The following is a 15,419-nucleotide window of genomic DNA, read 5'->3' as shown; positions in this document are numbered from 1 at the left end:
ACCTGGCCACTCCCGGAAAACCCTTTTGCTTGCTTAGCCTGCCGATTTCAGGGCTCTGTGGGTGAGAAGTTCCCAACCCTATGTGCCCCAGTTAACACATATTCTGCAGGCTTTCATCCTGTTCCTATTGAAGATTCTAACGCAGGCTTTGACACTGCTGAAGCAAGTAATTGGCAAGCGAAGCAAGGCTGGAGAAGCCTATTATGTAATGTAAGATCACTTCCTAAGCATTCTGCTGAGGTTTTGGATCTTCTATCATCTGTGCAGACTGACCTTGGGCTTCTGAGTGAAACCTGGCTGAAGCCCCATTCTGTCCCCTCCATCACGCTCGCCCTACCTGAGGGTTACAGGCTTGTTCGCCTGGATAGACAATCAGGCGAATTGCCTGGGGTTGGAATTGCCATAGTTCATATAAATAATATTAAGGTCACTATATTAGAACAACGAAGCGACCTGACTATTGAAGTTATGGTCTTTCGTATAGACCTCACGCCCCAAACAAGTTGGAACGGGGCTCTTGTCTACCGACCTCCTGGCCCTTTAACTGAATTTTCTCTACAACTTATTGAATTAATCGCTCCGCACGTGATTGTGAGTAGCAGTATTTTATTGCTGGGTGATTTCAATATACATAGTGAGTGTGCTTCTAACGTCAATGCCATGACACTCTCGGCTGACTTAGCCACATTAGAGTTATTTAAACTCAATGAGGGCCCTACACATACAGTTGGCCATAAATTGTATATTATTTTCTCCAATTCCTCCAATGTTTTTTGTGAATCTTCACAGGTATTACCTTGGTCCTATCACTCGTCAATTGAATTCCTCATTCATGCCCCTAGGAAGACAAGTAGCTTTAGTCCTGTTACCCACCATTGTCGTCACCCCGGAGGACTTCCAAACTCTCTTCGTAGAACCACGGGTCTCAGACTCAAGTAATATAGAAGACGCCCTCACCACATATAATTTGGCTGTATTAAGTGCTATTGACCAGTTGGCACCTTTGAAATCTTTTTCTACTATTCCTAAACGGCCCCCGCATGCTTGGTATTCTCCCCAGTTACGTGTACTGAAGCGTCTTTGTAGGAAACATGAGAAACGGTGGCGCCACACTCATGATGGAAATGACAGAGATCGGTTTTATACCTTTCTGGCCAATTATCATAGGGAAATTAGGGCAGCACGTAAAGCCCACATAGTATTACAATTGGACCAGGCACACAATGACCCTAAAGTGCTTTTCTGTATCCTTCAAACGTTCACTAATCATATAGCTTGTGAGAGCCTAGTAGCCCCCGCGCAAAAATTGTGTGACGACATCGGAACCTTCTTCATGCAGAAAATAGAGTTTATCTATGATAAAATAGTTTCATCAGGGAATCATCCTTTAGACACTCCACCACTTGAGACACCTGTACAGATATTTACCTAACTATTGGAGAGTTTTCCTCCTATTACACAGGTAGAATTAGAGTCATTGATTTGCACCATTAAATCAGGATCCCCCCAGGACATCATCCCGGCTAAAATTACTTCCTCTCTTGCTGGCTATTTGTCCCCTTCCATTACGCATCTCCTCAATCTCGCCTTAAGAGAGGGTTATCTCCCTTTAGAATGGAAAGCTGCACAGGTTATGCCCATTCGTAAGAACACCAAGGTTCCGCTGACCGAGATTTCCAATCTCCATCCTATCTCTCTCCTCCCTTTCCTGAGAAAGCTTTAAGAGAAGCATATAAATACACATCTTTCCAACTATGTCGAACGGACGGGTAGTCTTGACCCTTCTCAGTCGGGTTTTCGACCTAACCACAGCACAGAATCAGCTCTGCTAGTGGTCACCGATAACATGCTGAGTTCACTCCATCAGTGCAGGAAACCTTCTCCTCGGGAATGAGAACTATTTCTCAATGGATGAGGAGCAATTTCCTTCAGTGTAATGTTGGAAAGACAGAGATTCTGCTTTTTGGGGAAGCCCAGCTACTGTGGACCCCCAGTTGGTGGCCAACAGACTTTGGTTCCCCTCCCTCTCCAAAGACTTGCGTAAAAAATCTCGGCGTTCACATTGAGCAGACCCTCACAATGAAGGAACATGCCGCTCAGACAGATGGCCTCTGTTTCCAAGTGTTGGGCCGCATCCTCCCTATGCTTCCTGATTCGACCCGGAAAACACTGACACAGGCTCTTGTTTTAAGCCACTTGGATTACTGCAACGGCCTGCTGGCCTCTGCCAATGAGGCCGCTCTTGACAGATTGCAGGTTGTCCAGAACACTGCAGCACGCCTGATTGTCAATGCCCCTCCAAGGACTGCTTCCCGCCCTTTGCTTTATAAGCTGAATTGGCTCCCTATACGGGAGCGTGTGAAGTTCAAGGTTTGTTGTATTGTACACAAGGCTTTGGTCAATTTTGGCCCCACTTACCTCGTGGACAAATTCACTCTTTATAAGCCCCGGAGGTCTCTGCGTTCTGAATCTAAATTCCTACTTGAAGCTCCGAGGATTAAAAAGGCCCGCCTGGGGGGCAAGTCCCTCTCTTACCTGGGCCCTCGTCATTGGAATTCTCTCCCCCTACAGCTGCGGCTGTGTATCGACCATCTTCTCTTTAGAAAGCAGCTTAAGACTTTTCTTTTCTGTTTCTAGTCCATAATGGACTACTGTCTCAAACTGCCCGTCCAAGCGCAGAGATACCCCTTCAGGGGTCAATTCTGGCACTTAATAAATAAATAAATAAATAAATTAAATTGTTGTGCAGCCTCTCCACAGCACAAAACACAATCAGTAATGGACGATGGCTTGCGGGGCACTGAGTCAGTGGCCCCTGGAGTGCTGAGCAGGGTATCAGTCTGATGATGGCATCCACGACAGGTGTATTGCACCTCCGTAGGTTTGTCAGGACCACTGTTTTGACTCTGGCAGATGGCGGTTGGAAGTTGTCCTGGCGGAGGTGGCGTGTGCTGCTGCGGTGATGCGATGTCCGGGACGGTCAGGACTGGATTTCATGTCTGAGCCCTGGTGGACACAAATGAGGCTGAAGGCAGTGGACAGCGCAGAGGCCACAGACACATGGCGTTGATGACACTAAGGCCTCAGAGGCCATCCAATACCCCAGAAGAAGCAAATGGGGAGGGTGGAATACCACAGCCTCGTTTTTGACACAAAGTCAGTATCACCACCATGATGGTGATGAAAACCCAAGTCCATGGACTCAGTCGCCGCCAAAGTTCAACCAGTAAGTGACCATGGGTCTCGGGGAATAGACATCTTGGCACCGGGGCTGAAAGTGGATGCAGTCTGTGTTTAGGCCTGTACAATGACATGAAGTCTTCCATTAACAAATCGAGGCTGAATTCAAAGGTGTGTGTGACCTATTCGACCGCAGTGTAGGCCGGGGGCAGCGATCAGCAAGGGCCCACAGCCACCGGTCATTAGCTCGCGATGCTCAGAGTTAGTGGCAACAGGGCAGTTGTCTGTAGTGTGTGATCACCTGCTTGATGATGATCCTATTCCCTCCGGGCTGCAACACATCATCCTCTCACGCCTCTCCTTGCATGCGAAGATATGTAATCAGCCGCTGAAAAATCGATGTTCAGTTCCAATTCTGTGACCTACACGTGCGCAGCGTAGGCCGAGGGCAAAAGTCCACGAAGGCCCACAGACACGTGTGTTTGTGATGCTATGCACAGAGTTGGTGGCACCACTTCGAGCGGGAGTACACTGATGTCAACTCTGCAATGAACATATGTACTCTGCCATCGTGTAATCAAGATTCAGTTCCAAATGTGTGACCTACTTGACCGTAGTGTAGGCCGGAGGCGGCAGTAGACTACGTCAACGAGAAAGGTCTAAAGCGGGACTGTGTCGTGGAGGCCGTGATGGTCTGAGAGGCTGCCAAGGATGCGGCACTCAGACTTGGAGCTTGAGCAGGCACGTGGTGGGCCCTCCTTGACACACGCCGGGGTCGAAAGGTGATCAGTGTGGCCTTGCTGAGCAGGGGCAGGCCTGATGGCTTCGGGATCCAGCGGGCGGGGGTACAGCAGGTGCACAGGATCGCAGGCAACTCTGCTCACGAGGACGGCGTCGGCCTCATGGCGTGGTGAGTGGCGCTGCCCTGGCAGAGACGTTATGCTTTCCGGAAGAGGACCACACCCAGGGCTATGTACTTTTTATTCATACCCTTACGCTGGCCTGGCGTACACCGGGCCATGCCACTCTGCTCACGCTTACGGGGGGGACGTAACAGGCAACATTTCCGCAGACTTGCCCACTGACTGGGGTGACATGGTTGCGTCCACTGTCCACTACACTCCATACACCAGCGGTGAATGTCGCCATGGATATGGGTGTGTTCCGCATGCTGCAGTCTGTCCAGCACATCTCCGCCACTCTTGGCATTGTGTACTTTCCCATTCATGGGTCACTTGCCTCCTTCACACATGCCTGGTTGCCACCTCTCCCCACATTCGGCTATTGTGTGGCTGGGGTGCCATGCCGTTGATGGCTCATGTTCACGGCTTACCCAGGTTACTGTTGTGAGTTGTTCTGTCGTGTATGGTGGGTGGGCATGTAGTTTTGCATGTTGGTTTTGTGTTGTGTTTATTGCCAGAGTTGCATGGTTGTGGAGTTGAGGTGGGTGGGGTGTTCATTTTGTACTTGCCAAGGGACTGTGCTTTTTCCTTGGTGCCCTCCTGGTAAGGCTGGGTGCTGATGGACTGTCGGAGGATGAAGGTATCATGCACACTGGCGGTGAATTTGTAGGCGACACCGGTGTTCGGTTGTTGCCTGCACATTGATGTGAGACGTGTGCTTTCTGTTGCGGTGATTGTGTGCTGTGTCACCAGGGGGCACAATCAATCAATCAATCAATCAATCAGGGTACTTGTAAAGCGCGCTACTTACCCGTGAGGGTCCCAAGGTGCTGAGGGGTGGAGGGGTGAGGGGAAGGGGGGGGTGGGTGCCGCTACTGCTCGAAGAGCCAGGTCTTGAGGAGTCTTCTGAAGGCGAGTAGGTCTTGGGTCTGTCGTAGGTGGGTTGGGAGGGTGTTCCAGGTTTTGGCGGCGAGGTAAGAGAAGGATCTGCCACCGGCGGTCGTACGTTGGATGCGGGGGACATCTGCGAGGGCGAGGTTGGCAGAGCGGAGCTGGCGGGTGGGGGTGTAGAAGCTGAGTATGCTGTTCAGGTAGGCTGGTCCGGCGTTTTGGAGTGCTTTGTGTGCATGGGTGAGGAGCTTGAAGGTGGTCCTCTTGTCGATGGGGAGCCAGTGCAGGTCTCTCAGGACGGGGGTGATGTGGCTGCAGCGGGGGGCGTTGGCGATCAGTCGGGCGGAGGCATTTTGGATGCGTTGTAGCCGCCGTTGGTGTTAGGCTGGGATTCCTGCGTAGAGTGCGTTGCCGTAGTCCAGTCTGCTGCTGACGAGGGCCTGTGTCACTGTTCTTCTTGTTTCGGTCGGGATCCATTTGTAGATCCGGCGGAGCATGCGTAGAGTGTTGTAGCACGAGGAGGAGATGGCGTTGACTTGCTTGGACATGGAGAGGGAGGAGTCGAGGATGAATCCTAGGTTGCGTGCGTGGTCGGTTGGTATCGGTGCTGTCCCCAGGGCGGTCGGCCACCAGGAGTCGTCCCAGGCTAAGGGGGTGGGTCCGAGGATGAGGACCTCCGTCTTGTCCGAGTTCAGTTTCAGACGGCTGCTACTCATCCAGTCGGCGATGGCCTTCATGCCCTTGTGAATGTTGGTTTTGGCAGTGTGACGGTCCTTGGTGAGGGAGAGGATGAGCTGGGTGTCGTCGGCGTAGGAGATGATGTTGAGGTTGTGGTGGCGGGCCACTTGTGCGAGGGGGGCCATGTAGATGTTGAACAGCGTCGGGCTGAGGGATGAGCCCTGGGGGACGCCGCAGATGATGTCGGTGGCTTCTGACCAGAAAGGTGGGAGGCGGACGCTCTGTGTTCTGCCAGAGAGGAAGGACGTGGTCCAGTCAAGGGCCTTCTCTTGGATTCCGGCTTCTAGGAGGCGTGTCTGTAGGGTGCCGTGGCAGACCGTGTCGAATGCGGCTGACAGGTCCAGGAGGATGAGGGCTGATGTTTCGCCGTTGTCCAGTTGGCATCTGATGTCCTCTGTGGCGGCGATGAGGGCTGTCTCGGTGCTGTGGTTACGTCTGAATCCGGATTGGGGCGGGTCCAGGATGTTGTTGTCTCCGAGGTGGCGGGTCAGTTGAATGTTGACGATTTTCTCGATGACCTTTGCTGGGAACGGGAGCAGAGAGATGGGTTGGAAGTTCTTGAGGTCCGTGGGGTCCCCCTTGGGCTTTTTGAGGAGGGCGTTAATTTTAGCGTGCTTCCAGCTTTCCGGAAATGTCGCTTTTTCGAAGGAGATGTTGATGACCTTCCGTAGTTGGGGTGCGATGGCCGCGTCTGCTTTGTTGAATACGAGGTGTGGGCATGGGTCTGACGGAGATCCTGAGTGGATGGAGTTCATGATCTTGCGTGTCTCATCGTCGTTGGTGTTGGCCCAGGAGGTCAGGCGGTTGGCGCTGTTGGTGATCGCGGGGCGAGAGGAGTTGTGCATCGTTGGTGCGGTTGTGGAGTTGAAGCTGTCGTGGATGTCAGCGATTTTGCGGTGGAAGAAGATGGCCAGTGAGTCGCACAGTTCTTGTGAGGGTGGGATGTCGTTGGCGCTGGCGTGGGGATTGGAGAGTTCTTTCACGATGCTGAAGAGCTCTTTTCTGTCGTGTGCGTTGTTATCCAGGCGGACTTTGAAGGAGGATCTCTTGGCAAGTCTGATGAGGTGGTGATGTCTGCGGGTGGCGTCCTTGTGGGCTGCGTGGTTTTCTGGCGTTCGTTTGTGGAGACATTTCTTCAGGTGCGTTTGGAGGTCAGGAGCTCGTCGGTGAACCAGGTGGCTCTCCTGCTGGCGTGACTGTTGGATGGTCTCTTGAGTGGGGCGAGGGTGTTGGCGCAGTCGTCGATACACTGTCTGAGGTTGCGGGCTGCGGCATCGGGGCAGGTGGGGTTGATAGGTGGGTTCTGGGCGAGGGTGGTGGTCAGTTGGTCTTCGGTGACTTTGTTCCAGCAGCGGCATGGCAGCTGTTGGGTGCGATGGTGCGTGGTTGGTTTTTTGAAGGTGAAGTGGATGCAGCAGTGGTCGGTCCAGTTGGGTTCGGAGGTGTGGTCGAAGGCGATGTGGGTGCTTGTGGAGAAGACGGCGACCAGCGTGTGGCCTGCGGCATGGGTGGGTGCGGTGACGAGTTGTCTGAGGCCGAGGTTGGCGAGGTTTTCGTTCAGAGTGGCGGAGTTGGCGTCGTTGTTGTTCTCGAGGTGGAAATTCAGGTCCCCGAGGAGGATGTAGTCCGTGGAGGCGAGTGCGTGGGTGCTGGCGAGGTCGGCGATGGAGTCGCTGAACTGTGCTCGTGGTCCGGGGGGTCTGTAGATGATGGTTCCTCTGAGGGTGGTGTTGGGGCGGTGTGGATCCAGAAGTGCAGGTGTTCGGAGGTGTTGAGGGTGTCGTCTGCGTGGGTGGTGACCTTGAGGGTGGACTTGTAGACGATGGCTATTCCTCCTCTGATTCCATTGGCGCGGTCCCTGCGGGTGATCTTGTAGCCGTACGGGACGGCTATGGCGATGTCGGGTGCCGAAGAGTCGTTCCACCAGGTCTCGGTGAGGGAGGCCACATCTGGGGCGAAGGTGTCGAGCAGGTCCCAGAGCTCGACGGCGTGTTTGCGTGCGGAGCGAGTGTTGAGTAGAATGCAGCGGAGGTGGTTGGGTCCAGTTCTTGGAGGTTTCGTCGGTCTGTCGCAGGTGAAGCTGCAGGTGCGGCAGGAGAAGGGTCCGTGGGTCCGTTTCGGGGCGGCCTGGAAGCAGGTGTTGTGTCGGCCGGCGTTGAGTGCGTGGAGGGAGTCGGCATCGTATCTGAGTCTGGCGTCGTGGCGAGCGTGGGGTCCAGGGGTTCTGGTGCTGGGCGTGGTCCAGGCACGGACGGGCGCAGACGGGCTTGCCTTTGGCGCGCCGGCGGGGCACCCGCTGCGCGGCCTACATAAGAGGGGCTGAGGGAGGGAGGGGCAGCTGGGAGGCGGGAGCGGGGTGGCGAATGGGATGCTCGGGGGCGTGGCTGCGGGGGAGCAGCGGCGGGAACCAGGCAGCAAGGGGAGGGGGCGGGGAAAAAAAAAACAGCGGGAATCGGCGATCGAGCGAGCAGGGAGTAGGAGTCAGGATCAGGTAGCGGACGAACCAGAGCGGCACTCAGAGGGGCAGCGCAGTAGCTGTGGAGCGACCTAGCAGGGCAAGGTACGCTCTCCTCACCGCTGTGTGGCCTCCATAAGAGGGGCTGAGGGAGAGAGGGGCAGCTGTGAGGCGGGAGCGGTGTGGTGAATGGGATGCTCGGGGCGGGGCCGCAGGGGAGCAGCGGCGGGAACCAGGCAGCGAGGGGAGGGGGGCGGGGAAAAAAAAACGGCGGGAATCGGCGATCGGGCGAGCAGGGAGTGGGAGTCCGGATCAGGTAGCGGGCGAATTAGAGCAGCACTCAGGGGGGCAGAACAGTGACTGGGGAGCAACCTATCAGGGCAAGGTATGCTCTCCTCACCGCTGTGCGGCCTCCATAAGAGGGGCTGAGGGAGGGAGGGGCAGCTGGGAGGCAGGAGCGGGGTGGCGAATGGGATGCTCGGGGGCGAGGCCACAGGGGAGCAGCGGCGGGAACCAGGCAGCGAGGGGAGGGGGGCGGGGAAAAAAAAACGGCGGGAATCGGCGGGAATCGCCGATCGGGCGAGCAGGGAGTGGGAGTCAGGATCAGGTAGCGATCGAACCAAAGCGGCACTCAGGGGGGCAGCGCAGTGGCTGGGGAGCAACCTAGCAGGGCAAGGTACGCTGCCCTGCTAGGTATGATATGTGTCCTGTGGATTGCCCCAAAACACATGCGTGCTTCCAGCTATGGCATATGGTCCTTGCTTGGTCTCCAGCGGATCCTGCGCATTATGTTGGACATATGGGGACTGGGGTACCAGGCTAATGGTGATGTCCAGGACAGGTGTGAGGGGCTGGGATGTGGCTGGCTGTGGAACTCCTCCGACTGTGGTGGGTGTTGGTTGGGGGGTACCAGCAGCTTTTTGTGGGGTGGGATGTTGGTTGTCTGCTGTGTTGGTGCCGTCGGCCTGTTGGGCATTGTTGGTTATAATGCGTGCGATGGTTGTCCTTTTGGGCCTGTAGTGGGCAATGACATTGTCAGGAGTTGGGTCTGTGAGGCTGGTGTGTTTCCTGGGGGTCCGCTGTCTTTTTCAGTGCTGCCTGGGTGGTGGTCTGGGGGTGTGTGTTCTGGGTGCTGTATGGGGGCCTGGGGTGGTGACTGTGGGTGTTGTGGCCCTCTTGGGTGTCCGGGCCTCATGACCAGTGGCTTCATGGCATCTCCTGCCCTTCCGATGTGGCTCTGGGCTGTGCTCCCTTTTGTACAGCAGGCTGTGGTCCAACTTAGCACCAGGTCAGAGCAGGTGTTATTTTCCTGCTGAAAACACGCCTTATCGCCTGTTTTGTGTTCTTATCGCAGTTCTGGCTGTTCGTTGTGAATGTTGTGGAGTGGTGTTGTCGTGGCTTTTGGCACGGGAACGCCTTCTCTGCATCTCATTAGCGATAGTTGCGGGGTTCATCCGTGGCAATATTTTTTGTGGCTGCTCTCACGGCCAAACTGGTGCTGTGGGCTGTTAACACCAGCTTGTGATTGGGGTGATAAGTTTATCACAACTTTGGCTGCGATAAAGTGCTGTTAAGTCGGCAATAGTTCCTTGTGAATATGGCCTTAAATTTTGGTAAACTTGGTTAGTTGCCAGTCAGTTTATTTTAGCGAGCTCTAGTTTTGAGAGAGAAACAAAATTTGCATTCTTTACAGTACCAGGCAAAGGATCTGACTGTGGTGAATGCTTGAGTAATGGGAACCCGGCCAGTAATTGCTCCACATATGAAAATGTGCTCCTGGGATACCTTTAGCCTGGCTAGACAAATATGGGTCTGAGATACAATTTCTAATGCCGTTTGTCTACAAGAAAATTGGCACTTGACTGACACTTTGTTGAATGGATTTCTAGCCATCTGCATGCCATCGCCCGACATAACTTAACATAGGCTAAGATACACAAGTGGTTGTTCAAATACAGTAGTGGTCAGTGGTAATTTCTTCCCATTTGTACTGTGGACAATTCTCAAAACAGGCTTTATGGATGCCTCAATCATGATAATGAATATACAGCATCCACCATCGAAGAAAGACAATCACAAATGTTCAGACAAACTGATTGACCTCACTAATGAGCTTCTAAGCATTATACTCATATTCGAGTTGTGATTAAATGGGAATTAGATTTATTCTCATTTGAGTCAGAGGCAAGCATTAATGAGTATCACCTCTAATACCTGATAGAAAATTGCAGCAAGCATTCACAAGACTGGTAAATCTAACAGGGTTGTAATTTACTTTATAGCCAGGTAACACATTTGTAGCTCTGTGCTCCAGACGGCAGGCTTCATGTTTCCTAAGCCTAGGTGGTGAACACCGCTCTGTTCACAGTTTGCAGAGGTTTTCCCCATCAGCTTCAAACGCCTCTCTGCATTACACCTGGATTGATGTATGTTTTGGGAACATAAGGGATTTCATCATATTATATGACCTCTTTCCACTGTTTAGCTGGGTAAAAGCCATGCATGCAGAAATTGGTAGAGTAGGGGTCATCAGCAATATCAGTAACAACTTAAGGGTTAAGTTGTCTTCAAGAAGTAGCTAAAGTATTAAAAATAAGTTAGGCTGGAAGGATATTTCTGGCAAGAAGTGTTTCCTTGCTGCTGATTTGCAAAACAGTATTAACAATACTGATCTAAAACATGATTACAGCAAGGAATCACAAGCAGCCCTGCTATTGAAAGACATGTAGAAGGGCAAAAATCTTGCCTTTTACCTTGCACCAACTAAATAAGAGCTCCGATTCTGTTGTACTGGTAATAAAGGTACAATCAGACAAAGAAAGAGGTGCAAAACTGCTCTGAACAGGCTAAGAGAAATATTATAGAGGGAAAAATATAAGATATCTTCTCTCTATAAAAAATGAAACGTTTGAAAGCCTTTTGGCAGGAGGTGGCAGGGTAGTGATAGGAAAGTAAATTAAAACCTGGTATTTGAATTAGTCAAGAAGGCTGGCATGTGCTACAAATGAATTGAATACAATTAAATGAATATGAATCATACAGTGCTCATGTTATACAATAAAAATTTAATTTAACCCATGATTGTAACACTTTGCTAATTTTCTCTATCACATTCGTAGGCAGATCTATGCTAAAAGCAGTACTCACAGCTTACCACAGATGGCTTGAATTCAGTAGTAGAAGGAGCTCTCCTTGTGCTCTCCATCACCTCATAATCAGATGCTGCCCTTAGTCTAAGGATGAATATCTTCTCTGCCTTGATCATTTTAGCAAACTTTGCCCTGGAGGGATTTTCTGTAAGTGACATGGAGCACGAAGGTTGGTGGTGGTGTGGGAGCTGAACCCCAATAATATTTTGAACCCATTTCATTGAACCTCAAATTTTACCTTCGGTAGTTCAGCCCCATGAGTCCTCTCATTAATCTAGTGGTAAGAGACTACCCTCCCCATCAACAGCACAAACTTAGCAGAGTAAAATCATAATTAGAAACTGAGACCACTCGAGAACTTTTAAAGGTTTAGAACAGAAACATTAAATAAAGCTTTGCCGAGAAATTTGCATATTTTTCCATAAACGCTCAGATACTGAATACAGAATCGCAGATCGTAACAGAATCCCTGGTTAGTTAATAAAAATCCCTCAAAATTCTGAGTGTCAAACTCGTAGAGTACTGACTGCATTCTAAGTGAGTGAATCTCAAAATAAACGGACAGAGTTTCAGGAGGAAAATGCAAGGTCACCCTGACCCTTCAAAGCCAGGAATTTTTATACACAATATAAACCTGCAAACTCAGCATGGTACGATCATGGTTAGGTCACATCGGCAAATCAAAAACAATTTCGTAAATCTGAAAAGGTTTTTAACACTAACCCATTGCTCAAGGTAAGAGCAGAACCTGGGCTTCTATGGGAATTCACAAGGGCATATTATCAAGCCCATTATCGCCGCTTTAGCGGCAGTTTCCTGTGCTAAAGCGGTGATAATGTTATCGCCGTTCCTTGATAATATGGCCCAATGATCTTCATTGAAAGTAAGTAGCTCTCTTTAGAAAAGGTTGGAGACCACTATATTGCAATCACTGACTGACAGCTTTGATTGGGCAGTGGTCGAAATAGGTACAGTGACCAAAATTGGTACAAGAATCATTTGAGTTAATATTTTGTGCAGAGCTAAGCTTTAATGAGCTACGAACACGTTTGATATCACAGATACGAAACACCTGCTGCGAGGTCGTACCAGCAACTAGGCTCAGTTTACAGTATAACTATACAAACTAAGGGCCAGATATACAACCCTAAATTGCATGCACAAACGGGTTAGCGACCCGCATGCAAAAAATGATTAGGGCCATATACAATTCCTGTTTAGCGACTCGCTAAATATGAATTGCGACTCTCTATTAGGAAGGGGCATTTCAAGGTTGTCCCTTCGTAAAAGCAAATCAGAGGCCTATGTAAGAATGTTTTGCGACCGCAATTGCGAATGCAGGGGAAAATATTGTTTAGGGGCAGGCAGTGGTCCCAGGGAACACTACCTGCCCCTCAAAAATGAAACAAAAATGTTTCATTTTCCTTTTTTTAAATGCATCCCGTTTTCCTTTAAGAAAAACGGGCTGCATTAAAAAAAAAACCTGCTTTATTTAGACATGGAGGTCTGCTGAGCCCAGCAGGGCACCATACCTGGGAGGGCCAGTCATTCCTAATGGGGTTGCAAATTGCGAGTGCCTCATTAATATGCATGAGGCATGCAATTTGCGACCCCATTAGGAATCGCTAACAGTGTCTGAGACACTGTTGGACATGTCATTTAGCGACTCACAAATTGCGTCTTGCAATTGAGCGCAATTGGCGAGTCGCTATATAACATGGTCGTACATCTGGCCCTAAGTGCGATATGACTGACTGAAAAAACTGATCCTAAAAGAACAGTAGGGCTGACCTAATCGACTTCACGTACAAGAAGTATGTACAAAATAAAACAACATGCCAGAAGCCAGAATGCATTTACCTGGAATTCCGAATAATTGAATTATTTGGGGTTTAGACCTGAACGGATGAAAACATTATTTTACTCTACATCTAATTGTCTTTCTTCACTCCCAGTTTGCAACTATTAACATGCTCCCACAGAACGGATAAAAAAGGATTACAAAAATAAATATCTGTCCATAAGTCCTTTCAAGAAATTCCACTGCTATGGACAGGTAGATTCATCAAAGTGGCGCAGGAAGCGGAAGTGGCATCACATTTATGTGATCGGCAGATGGTACCATTGCATTAACTCAGTATGCCACCTTTGCCCTGCAGTGGACTTTTTTTGGCTCCATGGAGCCAGTATAAAAAGGAGGTGGGAGGCGAGGGGGGGGGGGGTTCTACAGAGGGTATACAAGGGTTTGGCAGCACTGCTTTCTCTCCGTATTTTCCACTACCTTCCTAGGATTGGGGAGGTAAAGACAGCACCAAAGCTGAAAAGAAGAAGGAAGCCCGGAAAAACAGATGCTATAAGTGGGTACTCTTAATTGATGCCCAGAACTACACCATACTTCTGTTTCAGCTTGAGGCTGTTAATCCAGCAGTTTCGCTTTGTCCATTGGACGTACAATATGCACCAAAATACAATAAATGTTGCCTTGAGAGTTATTGAAATGTTTGCCCTCAGCAGACCCTTTCTGAGCTGCCCCAACAATAGAGTTCAGGGGATCTGGGGGTGAAGTCTTTGTGTCCCTGAGACTTCAGAACAGAAGGGCAGCACACACAGGCCCTTGGAGATTCTTCTTCAAGCAGGTTCACAGCAAAGTTACAGTCTTTGTCTTTTCCTAGGCATGAGTATTCCTCCTCACAGCTCTTCAGCTCTTCTCCTTGGCAAAGGTTCCTCTTGAGTCCAAAATTGATCGTAAGTTCTGGGGTTTCAGGGGTAATACTTATACCCCAAAATGTCTTTGTTCTCTTTGTGCAAGGGTCTCTGAGCCCAGTCCAAACCTGTTCTGTCCTCACTGGTGCAGTATGACCACAGGGGTGGAGAAATCATTGTGCAATGGTGAAAGGCCTTATTCAGGTGCAAATAAATCTCCTCCCACTACTTTAAATTCAGCCAAGGTCTATTAAGCTCAGCTCTGAGTCATCCAGGAAGGGTCTGGCACACTTCAAACCCCCCCAGTGGCTGTCTACAGTGAATGCACAACCCCAGCCCCTGTCACTCCAAAACCAGACAGTCAATACACAAACAGGCAGAGGCACACAGAATGGTTAAACAAGAAAATATCTACTTTCTACAAGTGCCATTTTCAAACACACAATTTAAAAACCATCTTAACTAAAAGATGTATTATTAAATTCATGTTCAGAGAGCCTAAACTTCATTTCAAAGGTTTCAAAACTGGGTCCATAGAAAACTATGGATGCGTGATTTCTCACAAAGTACCTGTAGATGCGTCATAATTCACAAGGCCAAACAGCAGCAGAGATGGGAATCTTCGAAAAACAAAGAGATGCGTCAGTTCCTGAGACCATGGGGAGGCGATGCAACAGTTCTGCTGCACGCAGGAGAAGTGATGCGTCAAATCAGTCTGTAGGGAGAAGTGATGCGTCAATTTCGAGATATTTCTGGTCCGTGGGTGATGCGTCGGGAAAACGTGCTGCACAGGTACGATGCGTGGGAATCCGGCAGGTCTAAGATACGTTTTCAGGGCTACCCATGTGAGTGGCACAATTGGTGCTGCAGGCCCACTACTAGAATTTGATTTACAGGCCCTGGCACACTTAAGTGCACTTTACTAGAGACTTACCAGTAAATCAAATATGCCAATCAGGGAGAACCAATTGTAATCATAATTTACACAGGGAGCACTTTGACACTGGTCAGCAGTGGCAAAGTGCCCAAAGCATTTGTTGCAAAAACGAAATCCAGCACAGCATCAAAAAAACAGGAGGTAGAAGCAGAAGGTCAGGGGAAACCACGCCAAAGAGGCCAAGTCTAACAATCAAGAACGTGCTGTAGGCTGCTAATAGGTAAGTTAAACATTTCATTATAAAATAATGTTATGTAAATAGCCTGATGAAAATAATTTAGTGTAACTGGTGCTCATGTTCAGCTTTCCAATACTTGTGGGTCAAGTTAGCACAGTGTGCTATGTAAAAAACAATCTGCTTCCATAGTGCCTCACCATTTTCCTATGTCACTAACCGCCACTAGAGATGATGGACCCCATCCACCAGCTAAGACGGCAATGGAGAGGTTTTCTGTCTACTTTAA

The sequence above is a fragment of the Triturus cristatus genome, chromosome 5_1 (assembly GCF_964204655.1).
Source record: "Triturus cristatus chromosome 5_1, aTriCri1.1, whole genome shotgun sequence".
NCBI classification, from domain to species: domain Eukaryota; kingdom Metazoa; phylum Chordata; class Amphibia; order Caudata; family Salamandridae; genus Triturus; species Triturus cristatus.
This window is presented reverse-complemented; position numbering follows the sequence as displayed.